This window comes from Sceloporus occidentalis, unplaced genomic scaffold (genome assembly GCF_023333645.1).
Source record: "Sceloporus occidentalis isolate IW3139 unplaced genomic scaffold, rSceOcc1.0.p SCAF_4, whole genome shotgun sequence".
NCBI lineage: Eukaryota > Metazoa > Chordata > Lepidosauria > Squamata > Phrynosomatidae > Sceloporus > Sceloporus occidentalis.
Genome location: NW_028316984.1, coordinates 12,102,334 through 12,115,132, shown reverse-complemented (window position 1 = coordinate 12,115,132; position 12,799 = coordinate 12,102,334).

Below are 12,799 nucleotides of genomic sequence, written 5' to 3'. Positions count from 1 at the left end.
TTTTAGGGAAGAAAACTACAAATCAGCTTAGCAGCTCATCTGTCTCTCACCATTACTATGAGTGCGATACACACACATACACAGAGTATATCTTTTGATGTGCATAATACCAGGATGCAGGTATTATTCTTTCTTACTGAGGTTCACATTGCTGTTGTAATTTAGCTATCATCAGTACTATTTTAAAATTAGTACTCTTGGGATTTCCGCCCTATGTTTACATTTTTGCTTTCATTCCTTATACTACATAGTCAAAAGAATATAGAGACAGCAATACTTTTTCCAGAGCCTGGAAGTGCTGCTTGTAAAATGGTACTTTGGTGACTAGATACTTTTCACAGCAACGAGCTAGAAGTCGAAGGCTTTCATGGCCGGCATCCATAGTTTTTTGTGGGCTTTTTGGGCTATGTGGCCATGTTCTAGAAGAGTTTATTCCTGACATTTCGCCAGCATCTGCTGGCGAAACGTCAGGAATAAACTCTTCTAGAACATGGCCGCATAGCCCCCCCTCCAAAATACAAAAAACTATAGAATGGTATTGTTTTTTGCCTGTAATCCCCAGGGCCATAATGCTTACTTTTCATAGAGGTTTCAGCCCCTTCCTCATTACTATGTATGAGCATTGAAAGAGGAAGGCGAGTGCAGCTGTTCATGTGAAGTGTCTTGTGGGTGTTGTGCAGCTAGTGAGGAGCAAAGGAGTAAGGGGACAGGTAGGGAGACACAGTGATACCAGGGTGGAAAGGTAAGGAGACAAATGCCTCTTTCACACATTGATTTTTTTTTTAATTGGAACGATGCAAATAACCTCACTCATGCATTCCGGGTTTATTATTCACACTATTGAACTGCATCTTTCCGTGAACCGCATCACTCCGCATCTCATAGAGTTTGGTTGCTCACATGTATGGGCATCCTTCTCTTGTCCCCACACCACCAGCACCCCTCAGCTGGCCAGAGAGGGGTCAGCATACCTTTTCCTCTCCCTCCAATTTCCTCTCTCTTTTCTCCCCTGCAGTGGCTGTTCTGGGAAGGGGCAGCACTTACTCAACTGCATGGGCTGATGATAATGCGAATGCATTTGAAACCCTTCAAAAGAATGAAGAATTTTATCTTGAGTCTCTTTCCATTGTTGTTCACACAGCTGGTGATGCAAATCTTTTGGAAAAACTAGAGGGAAAGCCCAATATCGATTATCTTGGGGTAAATGGGCTTTTTTGCAGCCCCCCCCCCCCACTTATTCGAGTATATTCAGGATGCATGTGAACAACAAAGATTCATCTTGATTATTTTCATTGTGTGAATAACCCCAAAGACAGAGTCAATGTCAATGCATAGGTGGTAGAGGAGTGGAGAGGGTTGCCTTATCAGTCCGGCTCTTCTAATAGTGGCACAGGACATGCGCTTGAACTGTGTCAGATAGTTTCGAGAAGGAAGGAGTGTCTCTCTGTATGCCTGAAGCTGACTCAGGCATGAGATGCATTTTGGGGGAAATTGGGAAAGAAGAGGAATTAAGACTACTTCTGCATGCCCCCTCAAAGCATCTGTGTATAATGTATGTGGCACCTATGTGGCCTGCTATGCTATGCTTGTGCACATGAGTGTCCAAAACAAGGGTGTCTATCAGAAATATGATGATCAAACATGGTGGAAGGCAGAGGGCATATGTATTTTTCAATGATACAATAGTAACAATAACATGTTCATGACAAATAAGTAAAAAGTTATTTTCAGTGCCCTGTTGGGTGATCAGTATAATGTACAAGGTAACAAATTCCTTTTCAGAGCAAAATTTTTGATTGTTCCAGTCAGTCTCCCACTTGGGGTTGACATGAAAAATGCACCTGTGCTTTAATTTTCATCTTGTTGAAATGTCAAACTTACATATAGAAATATGCCTCACAAATAGTTGAAGACAAGTGGACATGCTGCAGTGATTATACTACCTTGTAAGATATTAGGTCACATGCTATATTGTGTCGGTTATTACTGTAATGCTTTTGTTGGGGGTTCATTCTGAGGGGCTTTAAAAAAACAAATAACTCCATCAAATAGTTCCAGATATTGGGTAAAACTAGATAAAGGAGGAACAAGGATGGTTTTTACCCAAATATTGGTATTATGGGGCTTTTCTGCAAAGAGTTACACTTTTAGTTAACACCTCTGTAAATTAAATTTGTTGGGGGCTTTTCTGCAAAGAAAAGAGTTACACTTTTAGTTAACACCTCTGTAAATTAAATTTGTTGGGCAAATTACTGTTTGCTTGCCTACTCATAGTATCTTAATTTCCTTGGATGAAGGAGTTAACCAAGGACCAATTTCTCCTGAAACCTGTAAGCCTGCCCAGGTTCTGAGATCTTCTGGGGAAGTCTTTCAATTAGTCCACAACCATCACTGATACTTTTGATGAGGACATGGCCTTTTCTGTGACCTCTCACAGGTTCCTGCCTTAGATGTCTAGGCTGGCTCCCTCTCTACTCTCATTACATAGGCAGGAAAAGATCTTTGAGTCAACCAGGCTTTTGGCCCCTAACAGACCTCTGTTGGTTTGTTTTTAAATCAAGGATACTGTATTTATTTCCCATTTATTTGTATGTTTTCAAATGCTTTTAAACTCTCTTGATTGGGTTTGCCGTTTTGATATGACTGGGTATTGCTTTTATGTTGGTCTTTAAAGTTATAACTGATTGGGTTTAGCTGTATTTTGTTTAAATTTATGTTGTAACTCCCCTTGAATCCTGCACTTATTATTGTGTTGTTTTGTGCCTTCAAGTCATTTCCAACTTAGTACCCTATCATGGGATTTTCTTGGCAAGTTCCTTCAGAGGGGGTTTGCCATTGCCATCCTCTGGGGCTGAGAGTGTGTGACTTGCGCAAGGTCACTCGGTGAGTTTCCATGGCTGAACTGAGATTCGAACCCTGGTCTCCAGACTCCTAATCCAATGCTCAAACCACTACACCACACTGGCACTAAATAATCATTTTAACATATATTATCCCTCTGTCCCTCTTTACTACAATGTCTACCTCATTTACTGATCATACTCCTACCCAGCATGCAGTATTCCAATCGTTTTGGTCTCTGTATTTTTGGTACACTGAAAATGCCAGTCTTTTTCTTTATTGTGTTGTTTCCCCCGATAGTGACTTGGATACAGAGAAGCTATCCTCTATTGGCCCTTGTATTATTGGGAGTAGTTTCAGCCTGCAGAATGTATTTGTTACTTTCCCCATACTGACTTTGGGTGAGGAAGTAGTTGTACAGTGGACCCTTGTTATACGCTGGGGTTTGGTTCCAAGATCCCCCGTGTATAACAAAATCCGTGTATGCTCAAGTCCCATTAAGTATAATGACATAGCACAATGGTGTCCCTTATAAAAAATGGAAAATCAAGGTAAATTTATACTTTTTTGGAACATTTTCAAACCGTGTATGCTTGAATCCGTGTATAAAAAATCCGTGTATAAGAAGGGCCGACTGTATTTATGTATGTGGGCAGTGGAAATAGGAGTTTGTCCTGCATTTGCTGACTGTTGTTGACCAGGCTGGTTGTTCAGCTATTTAAACAAGCAAACACAACCCTCTATTTTTAATTGTCCCTACATTGTATGCATTGTATAAATGAATATTTTCTGACAAATATGGTTCTGTGCAGCTGCATAGCTGTCCATATGAGCATATGTTTGTGGTACCATAAGCAGGACCAAAAAGCAACAGTTTGGAGAATAGGATCTATCACAGCTTGTCCTTTGAGACAGTCTGTGACAGGTAGCTCAGAGGGTGGAGGGCAGCACTTGAGCAGTCTTCCTTATCTGTTTGTCTGTCTCCCTTTGAAGAGCTTCCCTCTTCTCCTGCTCTCCTTCGGTGCTTAATCAGATAGTAAAATCAGTGTTTGTTTTCCCCACCTTTGAAATGAGCAGACTTTGGAACATCTTCCAGGCTTACCCAATAACTCCTTTCTTCTTTTCATCCACCTCCTTTAAAAAAATGTGTTCTAAATTTGTCCCATGGGAATATTCAGGCCAAGATCCTGAATAAAACCAATGGCATATAATGTGGTTGCACCAACAAACAGACACTAGTGATTTCAGCAACAAATCAGCACCTCCCCACTCCCATCCGTCCCACCATTCTATTTTTGCATACCTTCCAACATTTCAGAGATGGAAACCAGGACACATGTGGCTAAGCAACATCAGTGTGGTCAAGAAGGCAATAGTTATAAATGAGGAAGAATGAACAGACTACAGGATGCTGCAGCGGTTTGCTTTTGCCTGAACTTATAGGAAAAGGCAAGATTCTAGCCTCTCCTCTTGTTTCCCTCCCCTGCTAAGTAAATTGAGCACCAATTCTTTTTTTTTTTTACTCAGAACAAGTTTACAGCAATTGAAGTAAGCTAAGGATAAATGGCCAAACTCAGAGAAGGAGAGAGAAACTGGGATATTTTTTAAAAAGCTCAAAAAGTGGGAGGATTGAGGATTAATCTGGACTATCCATTTCAAATCAGGACACTTGGAGGATATGTTTTTGATAATATCTTCCCTGCTAAATTTTTGTTGCCAAGAAAACCCCATGATAGGTTCGCCTTATGGTCACCATTAGTTGGAAATAATGTGAAGGCATACAACAACAACGACTAATGTTTGAATTGTTTGAATTTTATAATAATATTAAGGGTTTTATCTGTGAGCTGCTTTGGGTCCCTCTGGGAAGAAAGGTGGGATATAAATGAAATAAATAAATAAAATAAATGAAAACAACAACAAAGTCTTCCAGTGATACAGATTTTGGAGTTCTCACCACCAATGTGGCCAAACAGGTTCTAAATAGAAGAAGCAACTTGGCCTCCCTCTAGTGGCCTATTTAGTGCACAATTTCAAATCAGCTAACCTAATGGAAAGTTCTAACAATATTGAAGAAATGTAATGGTACCTTCGCAAAAAAAAAAAAAAAAAACTTTTGCAAAACAAAACACAACAAAAACAAAGATATGCATGGTGGCTGGCAAAATTAAAAAGCAAATTATATTTGAAGATCATAAAAATAGCAACAGCAATAGCAGCTACGTTTCAATACTTCTACATATTGAACTAAGCAGTCTCTAAGCGGTTTACAGTGTCAAAGTATCACTGGAGCCTGCACCCTTTTTGGAGGGTTTAGATCCAACCAAGAATTATGTAAGATTAGATGATAACTGTAATCAGAAGAACCACAATTTTTGCTCAAATTCTACAATTTCCATGGACTTTTGATTCCTGGGGCTTTTGATATATAAGCATGGGCTATGGTTACATTTTGGAATCTTACTTATGACTTCTTCTCAGACTTTTCAAAAACAGATGTATCTGTCAAGCTTTTCATTCTTAATATGTTCCAAAGCTTATTATGGCGCGTTACAGACCGCCGAAAAGCAGTGGCCTGCACCCGCCCCTTTTCCCGCCGGATCGGGGCCTCAGTGGCTAGAGCGGCAGCCGCTGAGGCCCTGATCCGCCGCTTTCCAGGCCGCAGGGAAGCGGCAAAAAGCCGCTTCCCCACGGCCTGGAAAGGGGTGTCCTTGGGGCTTCAAGCCCCAAGGACACCCCGTGGTGGCGGGGAGGAGGAGAAAGGGGCAGCTTGGCCCCTTTCTCTTCTGAATCGCTGGCGCAGCCATCTAAAGGCTGTGCCCAGCGACGTAAAGCTGGAAGGAGCTCCAAAATGGAGTTCCTTCCAGGGCTGCGGAAAGGACGCACTAGGCGCCCTCGCGTGGCCCCACTATGTCACAACCGCACTGCCTCATTTGGAGGCGGCGCGGTCGTGATGTAGTCATGGCGGCGGCTGTGTGAAACGGCCGCCGTCATTTTCTACGCATGGAGTGCGTATTAGGGTTAGGGGCGTCCTGAAAGGACACCCCTTTCTAACCCTAGTGCGCGCTCGTCGCGTACTAGGGTACCCATTTGTAACGGGCCAATGTGTCCAAATGTTGCAGCTTAGGCAGACTTTTAGAAATGAGAATATTATCCTGATTTAACTATCAAAATAATTCCAAATGAATTAATTGGATGAATTGTATAGGTTAGAGTGCAAGAATGTTTTTATAACAAAATTGAGAGCTATGCTGTTACTATTTCTCACTTACCGTATTTTCCGGCGTATAAGACGACTTTTTGACCCTTGAAAATTGGGTCAAAAGTCAGGGGCTGTCTTATACGCTGGGTCGAGCCCAGGGCCCCGGCGCACGCGTGCTTGGCCGCCAGCTTCTCGGGCCTCTGGAGGCCTGGGAAGCCTGCAGCCCAGCGCCGGCTTCTAAGGGGCCTTTGGAGGCCTGGGAAGCCAGCACGCGCACTGTGGGGCTGCCGGCTTCTCAGGCCCCTGGAGGCCTGGGAAACTGGCAGCTCCACGCTGGCTTCTAAGGGGCCTTTGGAGGCCCCTTGAAGCCAGCGCGCACATGCATGGCCGGCTGCCGGCTTCTGAGGAGGAGGGGTAGCCTTATACAGTGAGTATATCCTAAACTCCAAATTTTTATTTAAAAAGTTGGGGGTCGTCTTATACACCCGGTCGTCTTATGCACCAGAAAATACAGTACTACTTTTTTATCCCATTTACCCCATTTTTCAGATAGTGCCTTGAAGCTGAGAGAGAGAGAGAGATTTGCACAAGACCATCAAGTAAGTTCCTAGGTGAGCTGAAATTCATACTAAGAGTTTTGGGATGTGTAGCTCAGTCTCTTAGCTGCTATATTTCACCAGTTGTGAGATGCCTAGTCCACCCTCTCAAAGATCAAGCTATGTGGCCCTCCTCATTCTTAGTTTTCTTCTGATTTCTTGACTGCAGTTCTCATTCTGATCTATGTTTGATCCCAGATATAGGAACTCTTTTACTATTTCTATTTCCTCATTGTCTAGATTGAACTTGTAAAAATCCTCTGTGGTCAATATTTTTGTTTTCTTTACATTCAACAGTAAGTCTGCCTTTGCACTTTTTTCCTTGACCTCTCTCAGTAGCTGCTCTTGGGCTCCAATGTTTTCTGCTAATAGTATGGTGTCATCTGCATATCTTAGATTGTTGAAGTTCCTTTCTCCTATTTTCACTCCTCCTTCTTCTGTGTCCCAGCCTGCTCTTCATATAATATGTTCTGCATACAAGTTGAAAAGATAGGGTAACAGCATGCATCCTTGTCTGACCCCTTTGCCAACTGGGAACCATTCTCCAGCGTCCAACCTATCTTCAGGACCACCTCCTACCATATAATCCACCCCGTGCACTCAGGGCCTCTGGGAGGAATTTATTGCAGCCTATAAAAGCTAGACTGACTGCAACCACCCAGGGGACCTTTTTGTCAACCGCTCCCAGATTATGGAATGGGCCTGCCAGAGGAGATCCCTCACATTACCAGCTCAGACAGCTTCAAAAAGGCTATCAAGATGGATCTCTTCCACCAGGCCTTTCCTGAATAGAAAACCCGGCCACCAATCTGAACTCACTACCCCTCTGAATCCTCTATAGCCTATTTGCTCAATTTGTTTATTTTAATGTATAATTTTAAATTATTAACTGTTTAATTGATGTTTTAGGAGAGAATGGGATATTGGGACATGGGATTTTGTATGTAATTTTTAACTTGTAAGCCGCCTCGATTGTCACTGACAGAGAGGTGGGATATAAATAAATTAGTATTAGTATTAGTATTTGGTTATTTTAAAGCTGTCTTCTCACAACCTGGAATTTCCCCCCAGATAAGTTTATAAAGTCTGGGATGCCAGAAATCAATTGTATCTGGAAACTTTCTGTTTGGGAATAGCATAGGACCTCATTTTACAACCTGTTCAGTTAAGTTGTGCCACTAATCTGCATCTCTCTTCTCTCCTTTCTGTTCCCACTAACATGTACACTGTCAATTCATCCTTCAAATACTTCATTGGTTAAAAGTTAATAAAGAATTAGGATAAAAATTGCCAAGAAATTATGTTATTTCAGCCGGAAAAGTAGATGGCTGGCCACAAAAATCAGCAAATCACATAATGGAGAATTCTTCATCAGAAATATTTCATGTGCTTCAAAGTATATGCAGAGCATTACTATGCACAACTGTTTGCAGCAAAGGTTGAAGAAGGAGTTGAAATAGCCCAGGGACTAGTAAAAAACATGATCATTAGAGCAGTGCAGAAGTCTTTTCTTGTTGGTCACCTGGTGCCAAATCCTAAAAATTCCTGACTCTCCCCCTTCTAATACTGTATAAGGAAAAAAAAAGGTTTAGAAATGTATGCAGCAATGCTATACCTCCTACCTGGATGTAACGTTACTGAATTCAGTGAGACTTCTGGGAAGACTTGGAAAAGTCATGACCTTACACTAGGTGAATCTTTTGGCTCCAAATCAATAATAGCTACAGATTCACCACACACCTTAAAATGTGTAGCCCAAGAAGTGAGAGTAGAAAGAAGATTGGAGGGGGGGAGTTAGAGAAGGCAAGAAAGGAGAAAAGGGAGAGTGTAAGGAACACTTTTGATTTAAATGTGAAATATAAGCAATAAACACACTATAGGAATATAAAGGTAATTCACCCCAAATAATAATATACATAACAATAAATAAATAAAATATTATAGGAGAAATGGAAAGACAACAATAAATATGTTAAAATTCAGGATTAACTTCAGCCTTAATCAGAGACTCAATGGTATTTAGCAATGCTGGGGTTAATGATTTAACAAATTAAGTGACAAATTGGGCTTGGCTTTCACCTGCCCTACAGGCACACTAATAACATAAGCCATGATAGCAACCTGGGATAAAAATCACATAAAATGTGTCTTTCTTGCAGGCAAGGAAATGTTGATACACACATATACCAACCTGTTGAACAAAAGCCTGGGTAATTCTGGTCACACAGTCCACAACAATCCGCAAGAGTTTAATTCAGAAAAGATATTAACAGTGAAGGACATGGACTTCCTGTTCCTCTAAAGAATCTGTCTTTGGTTTTTTAGTACATAGTCTTGCAATCATGAACAAATATTTGAGACTAAGCAGTCTTTCAATACAGATTTACAAAACAACTTGAATGCTAATGCATAGGAGAAAAATCTTATTTTACATTCAGAACAGAAGAAGAAATCATAGGGAGGGGAGGGATGACACTCACTGAAATATATAAAAGCATTACCCATCTCATCAAATTTATAACTCAGACCAGATAATTACAATCTCCAGTGACTTCTCTAGCAATAATGTTCTGTGAAAGTGTAGGGTCTGATATTAATATTACTCACACCAATAAAAACTGATGGCAAGCTTAAAGCTCAGCTATTTTTATATTAGGCTGCATCCTCAGCAGAGGCCTTTGAAGTCCAATTTGCTGTAATTTCTAAAGAAGATGTTCTTTTCTTCTACAAATTTATCAGAGAAGTCACCTTCCCAAGCTCCTGTTAGATAACCAAATGCTGTCATGTTTTCAAATGAAATATATCCTGTATCTGCAGCATTTGGATTAATACAGCAGCTCACTTCAGCACCAGCAAAGGGCCAAAGACACGCCATTGTGTCCTGGTAATGCAGACCGAATGTGCTCTAGAAACACATTGGTGTTCAGCCGCACTCAGCCCTGGAACCCAGGGTTATTTCAGAAGATCAGGCAAAATAGGAAATTGCAGTACTTCCATTCTGCCCCAACATGGTATTTCTGTTATGGTCTGCTATAGCCCTAGGTAAATTATAAGTTTGTTCTGTATAGAGCTGTTATCAACTGATCAGCTCTGATTCCTTCTGTATGTGCTTCATTGGTTGATTTCTTCTATCTCTGTTCTGAGTTGCTTCCAGATTTTCCTCCTTAGCCATTATTCTCCTATTTTAGCTGCTTTCTGCTGTTCAAAGGGGTTTGTTCACACATCTCTTTTTTTTTTTTACCTCATCCTTCTGCTCATTCTGTCTCTCATCCTGCTACTGTATCTTTCATTCTTTATCTATATTTTTTAGTCATTAAGGAAATGAACAGACAGGCCAGAATAAAGCTGCTTTGGGTCACTTTGGAGGTATGCTGTTTAAATGCTGCATGGATCCTAAGAGACCAGAAGCTGCGCCAAAACCACACTCTAGTCCTAAGGACTGGGGTGCAGCTTTGGCACAGCTTCTGGCCTCTTAAGATGCATGTGTCATTAAACAGCATACCACCAAAGTGATCCGAAGCAGCTTTATTTTGGCCTGTCTTTTTGGACCCTAAGCCCTTATTAAGTTCAGTTTTCCTCCAGCTCAGTAATTGGATGTGAACTGACCGCCTGCATGGAAACACAGCTAACTGCAATGTAGAGGTCAAAACAACCTTTCTGATGCCCCAGGAGGAAGCTTTGGATCTAGACATCTTCACCCATATTGCCTGGAGTTCCTGGTTGCCCTCCTCCCCCCATCATCTCCAGGGCTACAGGAACAGAGCAAATGGTGTGCCATGTAGTAACTTTAGGGCTGCCAACAAAGTGTTCCACTAGTTGCACACTAGTCCACTTCAGAAAAGGACAAGAAAGCACATGCAGGCATCTATCTGAGAACCAGGAATGGGTGGTGCTTCCATCACAGACTTGGTGTAATGAATCACCACTGCTTTCTGTAGCAGAACAGACAAAAGTCAACTGCCATTGAGACAGAAGCAACAAAATCTGCTCTCCTAAGATAAAGGCTGGAGTGCATTCTGTGCCAAAGCACACCACCATGGTCCAACTTCTCAGAGTCAATCTAAGCTAAGTATTTGCACCCAATTTCCAGCCAACAACATTTTCCCACAAGGATACATACCTTAGCAATGTGATTTCTCTGTTTACCTTCCAATGATCAATCAAAAACAATGCATGTTACATACAAAAAAGTAGGTGAGGAAGACAAAGTCCTATGTCAAATAGCTGCAATTTACCTTTCATATGAGCACTGCTTCTAAATATGTAGGCAACTATTGTGGTTTAGGGGACACATTGTCTTTCTAGGGGATTTTGAATGGGCACACACCCAATTTTTTTGAACTGATTTTCCATGTTTTTGCCCCTTTGTGCCCCAAAACATGCCCTAGCTGCATCGCTCCAGGAGTGTATGGTGGGATTTAGGAGCAAAAAAATACTCTTCAAAGAAAATGGGGACAATGTATGACTCATAGAAGGATGCTCTCCATCCCAGGTATAGTTTGGTCCACACTGGAAGCTACCTTATACCAAGACTACTAACTCCTCGCCAATGCCATGGGGAGAGGACATGGCCATATGAAGAGAAAAATTAATATACAGTGTGCCCCTGCCTCAAGCGGGGGATCTATTCTGGATTCCCCTGCGTAAGGCCAATTCTGCATAAGATCAAGCCCCATTAGTTTGAAACGCACCCCATTCACCATATTAGGGCTTGCCGTACATGTGACCTCAAGTCTGCATTTGGCAATCCCATGTCTGGCATGGGCATGCTGTACAAATATGTGTAGATAGTAATATCAAGGAATCTGATGTAACAGCGCTTTCTAAATAAAGATTAAAAATAAAGGTTAATAACAGAATTTGATGCATCATACCATTAAAATAACTCCAAACCATATCATCTATTACAAAACACAACCACACTCATTCATTATTGCTGTTCATTAAAAAAGAAAACAGAACATCCAACTAGAGAGCATAACTCTGTAGAAGACTAATGAGTATGATAGTAGCTATATTCAAGGAAAGCATTGGTTTGCTCATCTTTATAAAAAAAAGTGATAAGAGAACTGAATGGCACCATGCCTAATCCATAAGTCTTCTGAGGAAATCCAGATAACTAGAAGTAATTTTTGCCACTTGAATTAAACTGAAATCACCTGACAGTATCATCTTTAATATGCTAGAATGTAGAAATTATGAAATAAATGAATATGTAAAAATGCAGACATTAATCACTGGAGGTGCTTAGAGGAACAAGATGGATAAGGCAGCATTTATTCTCTTGTAGGAATCATACACCCTACCTGACTGGAATTGGAGATAAAATTATGTTCATGCTCAAGATGGGGATGGGAGAGTAGGATGGTTAGAAGAAAGATAAAGAAGAATCTTCAAACAGGACTTTTTATAAACTCTGTAACCAAAGATTAACCAGGTCAACATCATTCAAAGAACTGTTAAAAATATTCCTCTAATACACTTATGCCACGTAACACAAATCATAGTATGAAGGTGATTTGCAAACAAACTCTGATGCATGATTAGATCAACAGAGTTCTGACAGTTAAGGAAGCTGTTAACATGACCAAAGCTTTATGAAATGTGGTTCCTGCCTTCCCCAACCTGGTGCCCTCCAGATGTTCTAGACTACATTTTCCATCACTACCAGCCAGCGTGGGGATTGTAGATAGAGCTCTGATCATCTAAAGGGCACCACACTGGAGAGAGCTGAGGGACATAATGCACCAACCTTGCTAAAGCTAAGCAGTTCCACTAAAGGATATAAATGTAATTTAGGTTACTTAAAAAATAACAATGCATTTTGTTACATCAGTAATATTTTTGGAACACAGAATCCTACATTAATCTAAGTTAAGATAACCAATTAGGACAATTATTATCAGCCAGAGCCTAAAGTAGGGCATTTTTTTTTAGTAAAACCAATACACTATTACATAATACACATTTCTCTTCAGCTGCCACAAAAGAAAGTTTCCAAAAAATACAGTACAAACGAAAAGACCGGGCAAGTTAAGTTCAACTCCCATAAAGTCTATGGATAAGAAAACCTAACCAAAAACTTGTCAAATTGCTTGAGTCATTTATTAAACTTGGAATCATATTGAAACAAGTAATATCAAATTCCCACCTCAAACTC